The sequence below is a fragment of the Lissotriton helveticus genome, chromosome 6 (assembly GCF_964261635.1).
Source record: "Lissotriton helveticus chromosome 6, aLisHel1.1, whole genome shotgun sequence".
NCBI classification, from domain to species: Eukaryota; Metazoa; Chordata; class Amphibia; order Caudata; family Salamandridae; genus Lissotriton; species Lissotriton helveticus.
Genome location: NC_136067.1, coordinates 1,924,623,376 through 1,924,636,889, shown reverse-complemented (window position 1 = coordinate 1,924,636,889; position 13,514 = coordinate 1,924,623,376). Strand labels below are relative to the sequence as shown.

The 13,514-nt window shown below is 45.0% G+C and overlaps 2 long non-coding RNA genes across 3 annotated transcripts; one reads left to right on the top strand and one right to left on the bottom strand.

Annotated features, from left to right (window-relative positions):
- Positions 1 to 2,026: 2,026 nt before the first annotated feature.
- On the bottom strand, positions 2,027 to 3,250 carry LOC144761960 (uncharacterized). Of its 2 annotated transcripts, XR_013595980.1 has the most exons (4): positions 3,181 to 3,250; positions 2,971 to 3,086; positions 2,725 to 2,793; positions 2,027 to 2,057 (listed from the first exon to the last, which is right to left on the bottom strand). It is a non-coding gene; the product is annotated as an uncharacterized LOC144761960 (long non-coding RNA). The 2 variants fall into 2 exon arrangements; XR_013595981.1 differs by lacking the exon at positions 2,027 to 2,057 and having other exon boundaries at positions 2,724 to 2,847.
- A 99-nt stretch (positions 3,251 to 3,349) lies between these two features.
- Positions 3,350 to 4,419, top strand: LOC144761959 (uncharacterized). The gene is made up of 3 exons (XR_013595979.1): positions 3,350 to 3,436; positions 3,560 to 3,682; positions 4,350 to 4,419. It is a non-coding gene; the product is annotated as an uncharacterized LOC144761959 (long non-coding RNA).
- Positions 4,420 to 13,514: the final 9,095 nt, after the last annotated feature.

The following is a 13,514-nucleotide window of genomic DNA, read 5'->3' as shown; positions in this document are numbered from 1 at the left end:
ACCCCCCCTTACAAAACCAGGCTGTTTTTGTGGTAGGTAATTTTGATGTCTCCTCAATAGCTTTTGGGCCCTTGCCTGTTACGGGTACTTGACCCACCCACACAAGTGAGGTAACATTTTTCTCGGAAGACTTTGGGGATTGCGGGGTGGGTTGAAGTTTGTGGATCCATGCAGATTCCAGAACTTTCCACCACAGAAATGTAAGGAAAAAATTTGTTTTTTGTTGTTTTATTTTTACAAATGTTGAGGTTTGCAAGGGATTCTGGGTGACAGAACCTAGTGAAAGCCAGACAAGTCACCCCATCCTGGATTCCCCTGGGTTTCTAGTTTTAAAAAATGTATAAGTTTGCTAGGTTTCCCTAGGTGCCAGCAGAGCTAGGGCTCAAAATCTACAGCTAGGTACTTTGCAAAAAAAAGGGTCAGTTTTCACTGTGAAAATGTGGTGTGTCCACGTTGCGTTTTGGGCCATTTCCGGTCACTGGCACTAGGCCTACCCACACAAGCGAGGCACCATTGTTCTCGGAAGACTTTGGGGAATGCGGGGTGAGTGGAATTGTGTGGATCTACGCAGATTCCAGAACTTTCCACCACAGAAAAGTGAGGAAAATATGTTTTTTGGGACAAATGTTGAAGTTTGCAAGGGATTCTGGGTAACAGAACCTTTTGAGAGCTAGACAAGTCACCCCATCCTAGATTCCTCTGGGTGTCTAGTTTGCAAAAATGTACAGGTGTGCTTGGCTTCTTTAGGTGTCGGCAAAACTAGGGCTCAACATCTACAGCTAGGCCCTTTGCAAAAAAAAACAGGGTCAGTTTTCACTGTGAAAATGTGATGTGTCCATGTTGCGTTTTGGGCCATTTGATGTCGTGAGCACTAAGTCTACCCACACAACTGAGGTACTATTTTTATCTGAAGACTTAAGGAAATGTGCGGTCGGTGGCATTTTGTGGATCCACGCAGATTCCAGAACTTTCCAGCAAAGAAATGTGAGGAAAATGTGTTTTTTTACAAATTGAGGTTTGCAAGGGATTCTGGGTAACAGAACCCGGTGAGAGCCAGACAAGTCACCCCATCCTGGATTTCCCTGGGTGTCTAGTTTTAAAAAGTGTATAGGTTTGCTAGGTTTTCCTAGGTGCCGGCAGAGCTAGGGTTCAAAATCTACAGCTAGGCACTTTGCATAAAAAGGGTCCGCTTTCACTGTATAAATATGGTGTGTCCATGTTGCGTTGTGTCGAATGAGAAAAACAAGGACCCCCTGGGTAGTAATGTACGCAGACTCCTAGGGCAGGGTAAATAAGATTTGTGAGAAAATTCCTAGGCAGTCTAACCAGTAGGCAAACAATTAATCTGACCCAATAGCAAAAGGAACATTCAAGAAATACATTTATAAAACAAGCATACTTTTAATTGACATAGTAAAAATCATATAGAACCCTGAACAATAATCAGACTATATGATGAAATCATACAATAATCATAACATATACAATTAATACATAAAATTTAAAAAAAGTTTTTAACAATTTAATAATACGACACCCTAAATCATAGGTGGTGCCTAGAGTACAATGGCGAATAAGAACTCGACGCGCGTTTCGGCGGAAAACGCATTCCTCAGGAGTCACAGTTGGTTGTCTGGAAGTACATATAAAAAGCATATATAAGGTACAATTCTTATTTATTGTAAACATACAAGTCAAAAAATCCATTCTCTAATAAAACATAGATCACCAGAGCATAACATTATACATATCTAACAAGAATATCCTTTACGTTATTCGGTTCAGACTTACTAATTTGTTTCCTACATGTCACCAGATGGACATGTCTTATCATTGGATTGTGTCGTATTCAACTGTCAAGAAAATCTGATGTGCAGAACAACATATAGCAAGTGAGAAAAAATTGCACTGATGACATGGAGATTGTCGTTACCATCATACAATGAGCACTCTAAAATAAATACATATATTCGCAATGACTTACATTTGGATACTGAGGACAAGCAATTGATGTCTTCATTCAAGATAAAAAACAACAAAACAGGCAGTGGATGTTCCTGTGTAATAGAGACAAAAAATGTCGTAGTAAATCTTTCTAGTTGTGAACCAGAGATTATCATAGAGTCCAATGAACACACGATGTCACATGAATGCACAAAAAGAGAAAAAAGACTATGCTTGGTATAAAGGCAATTCAGAGGAAACAAGCCTCTCAAGGTGAGAGAGATGCAGTCCCAGACAAAACAGACGTTTAATAATATGGGGGTTATGTTAGCAGGTATGGGTTAAATTGACTCATATTCACACTCCGAGTTTGTGAATAATAAGCACAGTACCTGTAAACACGAGTCTGATGTTGCTAAGATGTAATCATTCGCTGGTCGTCAATGGTAATGGCACAGTTCTGTGAATGGCATACGATGTATCTGGGGGAAGGACAGGATAAATAAGATGCAAGGGAAAAAGTTCACATATCTTAGTGCAATCGAGTACCCATTTTGAAGCATTACAAGATGTAATACTATTGTGAACCTCATATGTAAAGGTCACGCATTGAAGGATATATTACTACGGGCTCAAGCAAGAGCTATTATAATCTTGAAATGTCCATGGGGAGAACGATAGCTGTTAGGAAAACATATACTTATATGTATCTCAGTCAAATCACGATATTGTTGGTGCTCAAACAAGGCTTTCCACATGGTCAGACTGTTATATAATTACCTGGGGCAGACGTAGTATAGCTGAGAAGGAAGGCCCACTCGAAAGGTATACGAAAGGCTCACTGGAAAGCTATACGAAAAGATGCAAGAATATTCAGTCCCTTTCTTATTGATGCACAAACAGCTAAATGTGAAAAGAATAAGTCACCCCAAACTATGAATATACCAGATTAATCTCGTGTTCAATAATATTCCTAAAAGCAGTATCACCACCGGACTTCCCCATCAAATACAAACATTTAATTACCTTAAAGAATGTTTCAAATTATCAAAATATCAAATCCAGCAACGTGCAGTATTAGCGTTTCAGCAAAGGTGACAGCCCCAAGACGACGGCTGTAGCATATAAAGACGCGTATGAGCCTGTAAGCAAATGACAGGCATACAGTTATCGACCGTGTTGCTGAAAAATTATGACAAGTCCGAACTACCACATAAAGTTCGAGCGAACAATTACCTTAATGTTTGTTCCAAGATATTAAAATCCGGCAATAAATGATGTTAACGTGCGGTAGAATTAGTCGCCCCAGATCGACAACTGTGTCATAATTTTTCAGCAACACGGTCGATAACTGTATGCCTGTCATTTGCTTACAGGCTCATACGCGTCTTTATATGCTACAGCCGTCGTCTTGGGGCTGTCACCTTTGCTGAAACGCTAATACTGCACGTTGCTGGATTTGATATTTTGATAATTTGAAACATTCTATAAGGTAATTAAATGTTTGTATTTGATGGGGAAGTCCGGTGGTGATACTGCTTTTAGGAATATTATTGAACACGAGATTAATCTGGTATATTCATAGTTTGGGGTGACTTATTCTTTTCACATTTAGCTGTTTGTGCATCAATAAGAAAGGGACCGAATATTCTTGCATCTTTTCGTATAGCTTTCCAGTGAGCCTTTCGTATACCTTTCGAGTGGGCCTTCCTTCTCAGCTATACTACGTCTGCCCCAGGTAATTATATCACAGTCTGACCATGTGGAAAGCCTTGTTTGAGCAGCAACAATATCGTGATTTGACTGAGATACATATAAGTATATGTTTTCCTAACAGCTATCGTTCTCCCCATGGACATTTCAAGATTATAATAGCTCTTGCTTGAGCCCGTAGTAATATATCCTTCAATGCGTGACCTTTACATATGAGGTTCACAATAGTATTACATCTTGTAATGCTTCAAAATGGGTACTCGATTGCACTAAGATATGTGAACTTTTTCCCTTGCATCTTATTTATCCTGTCCTTCCCCCAGATACATCGTATGCCATTCTCAGAACTGTGCCATTACCATTGACGACCAGCGAATGATTACATCTTAGCAACATCAGACTCGTGTTTACAGGTACTGTGCTTATTATTCACAAACTCGGAGTGTGAATATGAGTCAATTTAACCCATACCTGCTAACATAACCCCCATATTATTAAACGTCTGTTTTGTCTGGGACTGCATCTCTCTCACCTTGAGAGGCTTGTTTCCTCTGAATTGCCTTTATACCAAGCATAGTCTTTTTTCTCTTTTTGTGCATTCATGTGACATCGTGTGTTCATTGGACTCTATGATAATCTCTGGTTCACAACTAGAAAGATTTACTACGACATTTTTTGTCTCTATTACACAGGAACATCCACTGCCTGTTTTGTTGTTTTTTATCTTGAATGAAGACATCAATTGCTTGTCATCAGTATCCAAATGTAAGTCATTGCGAATATATGTATTTATTTTAGAGTGCTCATCGTATGATGGTAACGACAATCTCCATGTCATCAGTGCAATTTTTTCTCACTTGCTATATGTTGTTCTGCACATCAGATTTTCTTGACAGTTGAATACGACACAATCCAATGAAAAGACATGTCCATCTGGTGACATGTAGGAAACAAATTAGTAAGTCTGAACCGAATAACGTAAAGGATATTCTTGTTAGATATGTATAATGTTATGCTCTGGTGATCTATGTTTTATTAGAGAATGGATTTTTTGACTTGTATGTTTACAATAAATAAGAATTGTACCTTATATATGCTTTTTATATGTACTTCCAGATAACCAACTGTGACTCCTGAGGAAGGCGTTTTCCGCCGAAACGCGCGTCGAGTTCTTATTCGCCATTGTACTCTAGGCACCACCTATGATTTAGGGTGTCGTATTATTAAATTGTTAAAAACTTTTTTTAAATTTTATGTATTAATTGTATATGTTATGATTATTGTATGATTTCATCATATAGTCTGATTATTGTTCAGGGTTCTATATGATGTTTACTATGTCAATTAAAAGTATGCTTGTTTTATAAACGTATTTCTTGAATGTTCCTTTTGCTATTGGGTCAGATTAATTGTTTGCCTACTGGTTAGACTGCCTAGGAATTTTCTCCCAAATCTCATGTTGCGTTGTGTGCCATTTCCTGTCGCGGGCACAAGGCCTACCCACACAAGTGAGGTATCATTGTTCTGGGAAGACTTTGGGGAATGCGTAGTAGGTGGAATTTTGTGGATCCGCGCAGATTCCAGAAATTTGCATCACAGAAATGTGAGGAAAATATATATTTTTTTAAACTAAGCCTGATGTTTAAAAAATATTCCCTGATGCCTATTGGTGTTTCTGGCCCCCCGGGAGGCCGATAAGGGGTGTTTGCCCTATCTGCCTCCCGGGGGGAAGGGGCAGAAAGTCTGTGGCAATTTATTGGGGGGTGGGGGCATTGACATACCCATTCTTGGCAGCCCCCACCCGAACGTTGGAAAACAAAAATCCCTGGTACCTAGTGGGCTTTCTGCCCCCCAGGGGGGCAGATGAGAGACTATTGCCCCATCTCCCCCCCAGGGGGGCAAAAAGACTACCATTCTGGGCAGCCCCCACCCCAACGTATATATAAAATAAAACATCCCTGGGGCCTAGTGGGCTTTCTGCCCCCCTGGGGGCAGATGAGGTGCTATTGCCCCCATATGCCTCCTGGGGGGGGGCAGAAAGTCTTGGGCCTTCTTTGGGGGGGTAGCGTGGGGGCATTGGCATGCCCATTCTGGGCAGTACCCACCCCTGGCATATAAAAAAAATTCCTGGAGCCTAGGTTGCTTTCTACTGCCCCCCAGGGGGGGGGGGCATAAAGGCTGTCTGGCATAATTTTATAGGGGCCGCTCCCCCTCCCTGGGGGCTAGTGGGTGGATCCCTGTTTGGGAATCCCCCTCCTGGGGTGATCCCCAAGCAGGGATCCACTAGGGAAGGGTACCATTGGAAAGAGGAGATACTCCCCTTTCCAACGATACCCCTCCCATGTTTTTCGGTGTTCGGGGGGCTGAGATAGCCCCACAAGCACCAAAACTGTAAAATTGAAACTAAGTTTCAGTTTCGTTTTCATTGTAATGACGACAGCGCACCATCATTACAATGAAAACAGTCAGTATGCGTTGGGAGGTTGGGGAAGCTTCCCCACTTCCCAAAGCAGTCATGAGCACACTGGCACTTATGCTCATGACGGAACCATTCCGTCATGAGCATATAAGGGGTTAATAATAATAATATATCAAAAATAATATATTCAAACTTCAACAACAAATAAAATAATAATCATTTAAACTCACCTTAACACTTACCGATAAATGTGTTGTAAATGCATGCATTGTAATGGTACGTGTGTTGTAATACCATGCATTATAATGGCATGCGTTGTAATGGTACCCACATTGTAATGTAGTCCTTGTAATGCCTCCGCTGTAATGGTAGTTTCCTAAGCCAGCTTGATGGAAACAAAGCTGCAAAACGTAAACAGTTCCTTTAAAAATTAACAAAATGAGAGGGTTCACTTGTCATAGAAATTATGGTTAGAAAGCTAAAATGAGGACACATTTGCTATGATTTCTCATACATCGTTTGACATGCAGACGGAAACATGTACTTTCAACACCAGCAGTGGCCTGTTTAATTGCCTGGTGATCAACTACAACACTATCACAAGGTTTTAATGAGCAACAAGAGTAAACTCAATTTGGAGTACTCTTTTTTCAATATTAAACAGATGTGCGTCCAAAGCATCTAGAAGGCAGCCTGTCACCTGCTGCTCTGTACTGGCATGATGAGATGCCAACGGAAGGCAGCCAGTCACCCTGCACCAGCTGCTGAAGGCAGCCAGTCACCCTGCTTCTCTGCACTGGCATGATGAGATGCCAACTGAAGGCAGCCAGTCACCCTGCACCAGCTGCTGAAGGCAGCCAGTCACCCTGCACCAGCTGCTGAAGGCAGCCAGTCACCCTGCTTCTCTGCACTGGCATGTTGAGATGCCAACTGAAGGCAGCCAGTCACCCTGCACCAACTGCTGCCGGCAGTCAGTCACCCTGCTTTTCTGCACTAGCATGGTGAGATGCCAACTAAAGGCAGCCAGTCACCCTGCACCAGCTGCTGAAGGCAGCCTGTCACCTGCTGCTCTGCACTGGCATGGTGAGATGCCAACTAAAGGCAGCCAGTCACCCTGCACCAGCTGCTGAAGGCAGCCAGTCACCCTGCTTCTCTGCACTGGCATGGTGAGATGCCAACTAAAGGCAGCCAGTCACCCGGCTTCTCTGCACTGGCATGATGAGATGCCAGCTGCTGAAGGCATCCAATCACTGGCATGATGAGATGCCCACTGAAGGCAGCCAGTTACCCTGCTTCTCTGCACTGGCACGATGAGATGCAAGCTGGTGAAGGTGGCCAGTCACCTTGCTTCTCTGCACTGGAATGATGTAGGTTCATAAATGTTATCACTTTATTCCTCCCTGGTGTTGATGCAGCGGTTCTCCGGAAATAATTTCTAAAACCATAACACCTTTCCCTGAAGTACAAAATCATACATATACTCGACAGTGGGGCCCATAACACTGCGAGTCACTCACAAAATACTAACACCTTACTCCATGGATCGCTGAGATTCAAAGGAGAACTGCTGTATCATAGCGGAATGTCTAAACTATAACTGAATATTTATTCTATTTACACCTGCAGTTTAAAGAAGTTTACCATGGTTTTCATTAATAAAACATTTATTTAGACACGCCGCCACTGTGTTCGATGGATCTGCTAGTGAAAAATTAGGCGTAGGAGAACTCAAGACCATCTTAATTCTCCATTTATCTAATTTTTATTAAAAGCAAATTTAACATGTCTAAAATTGTATTCACTTTTTTTATTTCTTTTTTCAAAACAACATTAAAAGGAAAATAAGGATTTTATTTCAAAACAGTTAATTTCATTTATTTTAGAAAATTCAGAAATAGACATTTAATTAGATTGCAGAAATGCAAGTATTTTAGCAAAAGACAGATAGTTCCCAAAATGCATTCTTTCTCCTAACTTCCCTAACTAATAACCTCTCCTAAAGTTCAAATCTCATTCTAAAAAAATAAGAAAATTATTCAAAGTCTTACATCTCACGAAAAATCAGCATACTGACAGCATCTCTGGAGGAAATCGGAAGGGAGTTTTTTCCTCACTAAAATCAGCACTTTTCATACCTTTTTCACTAGCTCTATCTGTCTAAAAGTGTAACTTTTAGCATAAAACCGAGTTCTGATTGGACAATTTTGGGGTGGATGAGCATCACCTCATCATTACAAAATGTAGTTCCTGTTCAGTCAGCTAAAATCCAACGGGCTAATTGTTTTACGGAAATGTCCGACCTAGTTTTGTTCTCAGTTTGCGTCTTCAGAGTCTTTTCCCACGTTCAGTAGCTTAAGCATTCGTCATACTTGACAGTCATCTGGACTTCCAGGGCAGCCTGTCCTTGAACTAACTTCATTCCGGCATAGGCAGCTCACATTCAGACTCGGGCTTGGGCAGCACATGCTCAGTTCATCTTTCTTTAGCAGTTTACTAAGGCAGCCATTTTCTAGTAGGCCTCACGGGCCAGAATGGGAACTAACATAGAAACAAACACAAAATAGACGTTAATTTAAGAATTGTAGCCCTTATGTTTACCTCCCCCTTACTAAGGTTTTCCTATTAGTAGTTAACTAGCAGATAAGCAACACTTAAGCGTCATATACTTACTTATCCCTCGGTTTCTGCCACAAATACGTAAACAAAAGCACATTTATGCTGCAATTTATTATTTCAAAGCTGCTTATTAGTTTAGGACATGACAAAATCACACAATTAGTTAATTATGATTGCAACAAATAGGCAAAGTTAATTCCCACGTGCATCTGTGTATGTGCAATTTTTATTCTAAATTGATTAGTTTTACACACCAATCCATTAGTTCAGATTATTGTTATGGAAGTGTGACTTCACAAGGGGTACACAAAATTTTGTTTCTCCACTTTGCTCCATCAGTGTCCCCGCAAGTCTTTCTTCCATCCCCATCCTCCTCATGAGAGACTGAAAGATTGAGATGAAATGAGTGACTGGTTGAGAAAAGGACAGCCTCTGCTGAAAGGAGTGACAGAATGACGAGGGGAGAGATAGCCCGTGTAGTACAGGATGGCAGTGCCACTAGAAGACAGTGGCAGGAGGAATCCACTAAGAAGCAGAGAGACTCCGGTGAAAGGAGGGACAGAGTGACATGGAGAGGGAGAAACAGGACATGGGGAGGGCTAGTAGGAGAGACTGAAGGGGTGAAGTGAATGGAGGTGACCGGTAAGAAGCAGAGAATCTGGTGAAGGAAGGGACAGGGTGACCAGGAGAGCGCAGAGACAACCTGGAGTGGCTGTGGGGAGTGCCACGAGGATAGACTAAAAGGCTGAGATGAAATAAGTGACCGGGTGACAAACAGAGAGCCTCTGGTGAAAGGAGGGCCAGGGTTACAAGGAGTTGGGAGAGACAGCCGTGAAAAACCAGTGGGGAGTGCCGTTAGGAGAAATTGAATGCCTGAGACCGGGTAATAATAGTAATAAAGGAATTTATTAAGCGCACAACTACACCCGGCGCTAAAGCAGACAAAGAGCAGGGCGAGTGAAGTGCAAGACTAGTCAATTCGACTGAATAGCCAGGTTTTAGTAGTAGTAGTATAAGGCTTTATTTCGATAAAAACATATCATAAAAAGCATCACATTTTATAAAACACATTTGCACATAAGAAAATTTAATAGTCCATTTACGCCAAATTTTAAATTTAAAAACGATAAAAGATAAGACCACAATTATAATTAAAAATCGTGATTTGACCATATTTTCTAGTATTAAATCTTTTTATTGCAAAAAGAAAGGCTCTTTCACAAAGCAGAGAAGTTTCGTTGTACAAAACATGTGGCAAGCTGCCGACTTTCATAGCGATATTAACGAAACACCACTGTAGGGTACATCCACACCGACCAATAGTCCTCGGAAGTTGCGGGGCCATCAGTTGGAACAGACCCTTTGTCCACAGAGCCGCAACAAGAAACAATCCCACCCTCATCCCGCCCCCCCACAACAACTGCTCCCGACCTACTCACCCCCCTCCCTCGTTCCGGATCCAACGTCCCGCACCAAGCATACAACCATACATACCTACTCAATTCATTCATCCGTGTGTGATAAGCGGAGCAGTCTTAGATACCTGGGGCAAGTCACCTCTCTAAACTCAGTGGCCAATAGGGATAGAAAGGGCTGCCACAGCTCCGCATATTTAGCCCCTTCCCCTGCCTTCACCAGGGATAGTTTTTCCATACCCAGGACAGACCAGAGCCGACCCAGCCAACCCTGGAAAGTAGGGACATGCATAGTGCGCCATAGAGCCAACAGAGCCTGAATGGCAGTACCCAGCACTATCGCAATCAGTCGGCCCTTGCGTGCTCTCAAAGGGAAGGTAAGGGCATTGGGAAGCCCCAACAGGACATAGGCCGGAAATCGCGGGATCTCCGTCTCGAAGTGTGCGTCCACCTCGTCCAGGATCACTTTCCAGTAGTCCTGGATGTGCTTGCAATCCCACAGGAGGTATGTCAATGTGCCCCTTTCCCCGTAGCCCCGCCAGCAGGAAGCATCCCTAGAACGATCCATCTCATGCAGCCGTTCAGGCGTATAGTACCAGTAGGTCACTAGTTTGGTAAAGGTATCCGTCAACCCCATGTGGTAAGCCGAGTATTGGGCGCGGTAATAAATGTCATCCCATTCCTTGTTACTCAAGTTCCGCCCCAGTTCTCTCTCCCACCTCACCCGTCCTGCGTTATAAACGTGTGAGTACCTGTCCAAGAGTAGTCGATAGATGTCTGAAATGAGTCGTTTATCTGCAATGCGCGTAATAAGCCAGTATTCATATTGACTAAGCTTGCGATTCGCCTCCCCACTGGTTAGGGGATGGAGCCCCCAGTGTCGCACCTGGAGATAACGAAGGCGCTCTGTTTCCGGAAAACCATAGACCTTCCGGAGATCCTCGAAAGGTGTCACTCCGTCACCCGAATACATATGAAAAAGACATCTGCAGCCCACGGGGCGCCAACGTGTGAATGCCCGAACATATCTACCCGGGCCAAAATCAGGGTTCTCTAACAAGGGCGTGAGGGGGGGGGAGGAAACGTCGTCAAGCCGTGCCGGGTAAAAGTTTGATCCCACACCTCAAGCGGGACTATCGTGATAAACGAAGCGTACAAGTTGGGGGGGTCGGTGGTGCTGACGAAGGAAGGGCACCTCCTGTAGCGGACGCCCCGCCACCGCCTGATCCTGGAAAAGCCAGTGCCGTTCCTATTCCCACTTGCTCCATTCCACAAGGGTCCGGAGTTGGGTTGCCTGATAATAGAGTTGTAAGTCTGGCAGACTCAGGCCACCCCTCTCCGGGGGAAGCATTGCCAACCTCAGCTTTATCCTGGGCCTTTTCCCATTCCAAACAAACTGCGCAAGCTCCGACTGCATACGGCGGATCCAGCCCTCGGGGGGCGGAGCAGGATAGCACGAAATATGTACAAGATCTGCGGGAGGACCCCCATCTTCACCGCCGACACCTGCCCTAGCGAGGAAAGCGGGAGATGTCACCATCGTCCCAGCTCCGAGCGGATGGTGCGAGTGAGGTTGGCGTAGTTAATACGCACCGTGTCCTGCAGCGTGGCCGCTAGCTGTATCCCCAGGTAGGGGACTGCATCGTCCGCCCAGCGGAAGTGGAACTGCGCTTCCAACGAAGCACGTGTCTGTGTCTCCAGGGAAAGATCAAGGGCCAATGATTTTGCCATATTTACCTTAAAGCCGGAAGCCTTCGCAAACGCATCCAGGACCGCCACGCCGGCCGGCAACGATGTTGCAGGAGAGGCGAAAGAGATAAGGACGTCGTCTGCGTATAAGCTGAGTGTGTGGATATACGTCCCGAACTTGATCCCTCGCACCTTTGAGTCCATTCGCATAGCCTGTGCCAGAGGTTCCATGTACAGCGCGAAGAGCATGGGGGACAGCGGACATCCCTTCCGATTTCCGCGCTCAATGGGGAACGTGGGCGACGAACAGCCGTTAACCCGCACCGATGCTGTGGGGAAGGTGTAGCAATTCAGGACCCACTTGTGAAATTTAACCCTCAACCCCGCCTTAGTAAGCACTTGTTCCAGGTACGGCCAGTGGACACGGTCGAACGCCTTTTCTGCATCTATCGCCAGAATCATGTATTCACCTGGCAATCTCGTGGCCCGCTCAACCAGGTGGAGTGCCCTTTTCGTGTTATCGCCAGTCTGTCGCTCCGGGATAAAGCCAGCTTGATCTGGGTCGGCCAATCCCTGCATGAACGGACCTAGCCGCGCTGCCAGTATACTAGTATAGAGTTTAAGATCGACATTAAGGAGTGATATAGGCCAGTAGGCTCCACATTGCGTTCGGTCCTTCCCAGGTTCAGGGATAACTGATATCGTGGCACCCATCAGATCCCTTGGGATAGCACCGGTGTCGAAAAAGGAATTAAAAAGGGCGGTCAATAGCGGGGCTATCTGGGGACAGAAAGTCTTGTAGAAGATGGTGGTGAAGCCGTCCGGACCAGGCGCCTTAGCAAGTTTGAGGCGCGAAATTGCCAATATAACCTCTTCAGGACGGATCGCCCTCTCCAGTAGCTCCGACTGGTCTGACGATAAAGACGGGAGGGACACCGAGTCCAAAAAGGCCGTGCTGTCTGCGGGGTCAAGGCGAGCCCCCGCATATAACTTGGTGTAAAAGTCGCTAAAAGCCTTTGCTATGGCTCCGTCTTTGGTCACTTTATCCCCTCCCTGTGTGTGGATCTCCTGTACCGTGTGTCGCTGCTGTAGCTCACGGAGGGCGCGCCCCAACAGGCGCCCGCATCTGTCGCCCCCTGTGTAATTCGCGTGCCGCACTTGCAGCACCGCATATTCTGCTCGGTCATGGTCCAACGCTGCCAGCTGTTGACACGCTAGGCGCAGCTGTCTCCAGACCCGCGGCGCCCCCGTCCGCTGATGTATCTGTTTCAATTCCTTCGTGCGGGATGAAAGTTCCTCCCTCTTACGCGCCCGCTCCGCGCTCTCTGCCGCCGAGATCGCTATGAACTCGCCCCGCATGACCGACTTGAGAGCCGCCCAGTGAGTCGCAAGGGAGGTATCCGATGGCCGGTTGTGCGTTAAGTAGTCAGTTATAGCTCCTTTAATTTTGGCCACTACATCCTTCCTATGTAATAATGTATCGCGCAATCTCCAACAACGCGTGCCGCGCTTGAGGGGTGGAAAGGAGAACACTACAGAAAGTGGTGCGTGGTCAGAGAGCGCCGCCGCCCCTATCTCTACGCAAGTGCCCGAAGCGAGGTAGATGCTAGGAAATAGTCAAGGTATGCATAGGTCTTGTGGGCGTTGGAATAGTATGTATAATCCCAGACTCCCGGGTGAAAGCTTCGCCATAGGTCAGACATTCCTAGTTCCTCCAA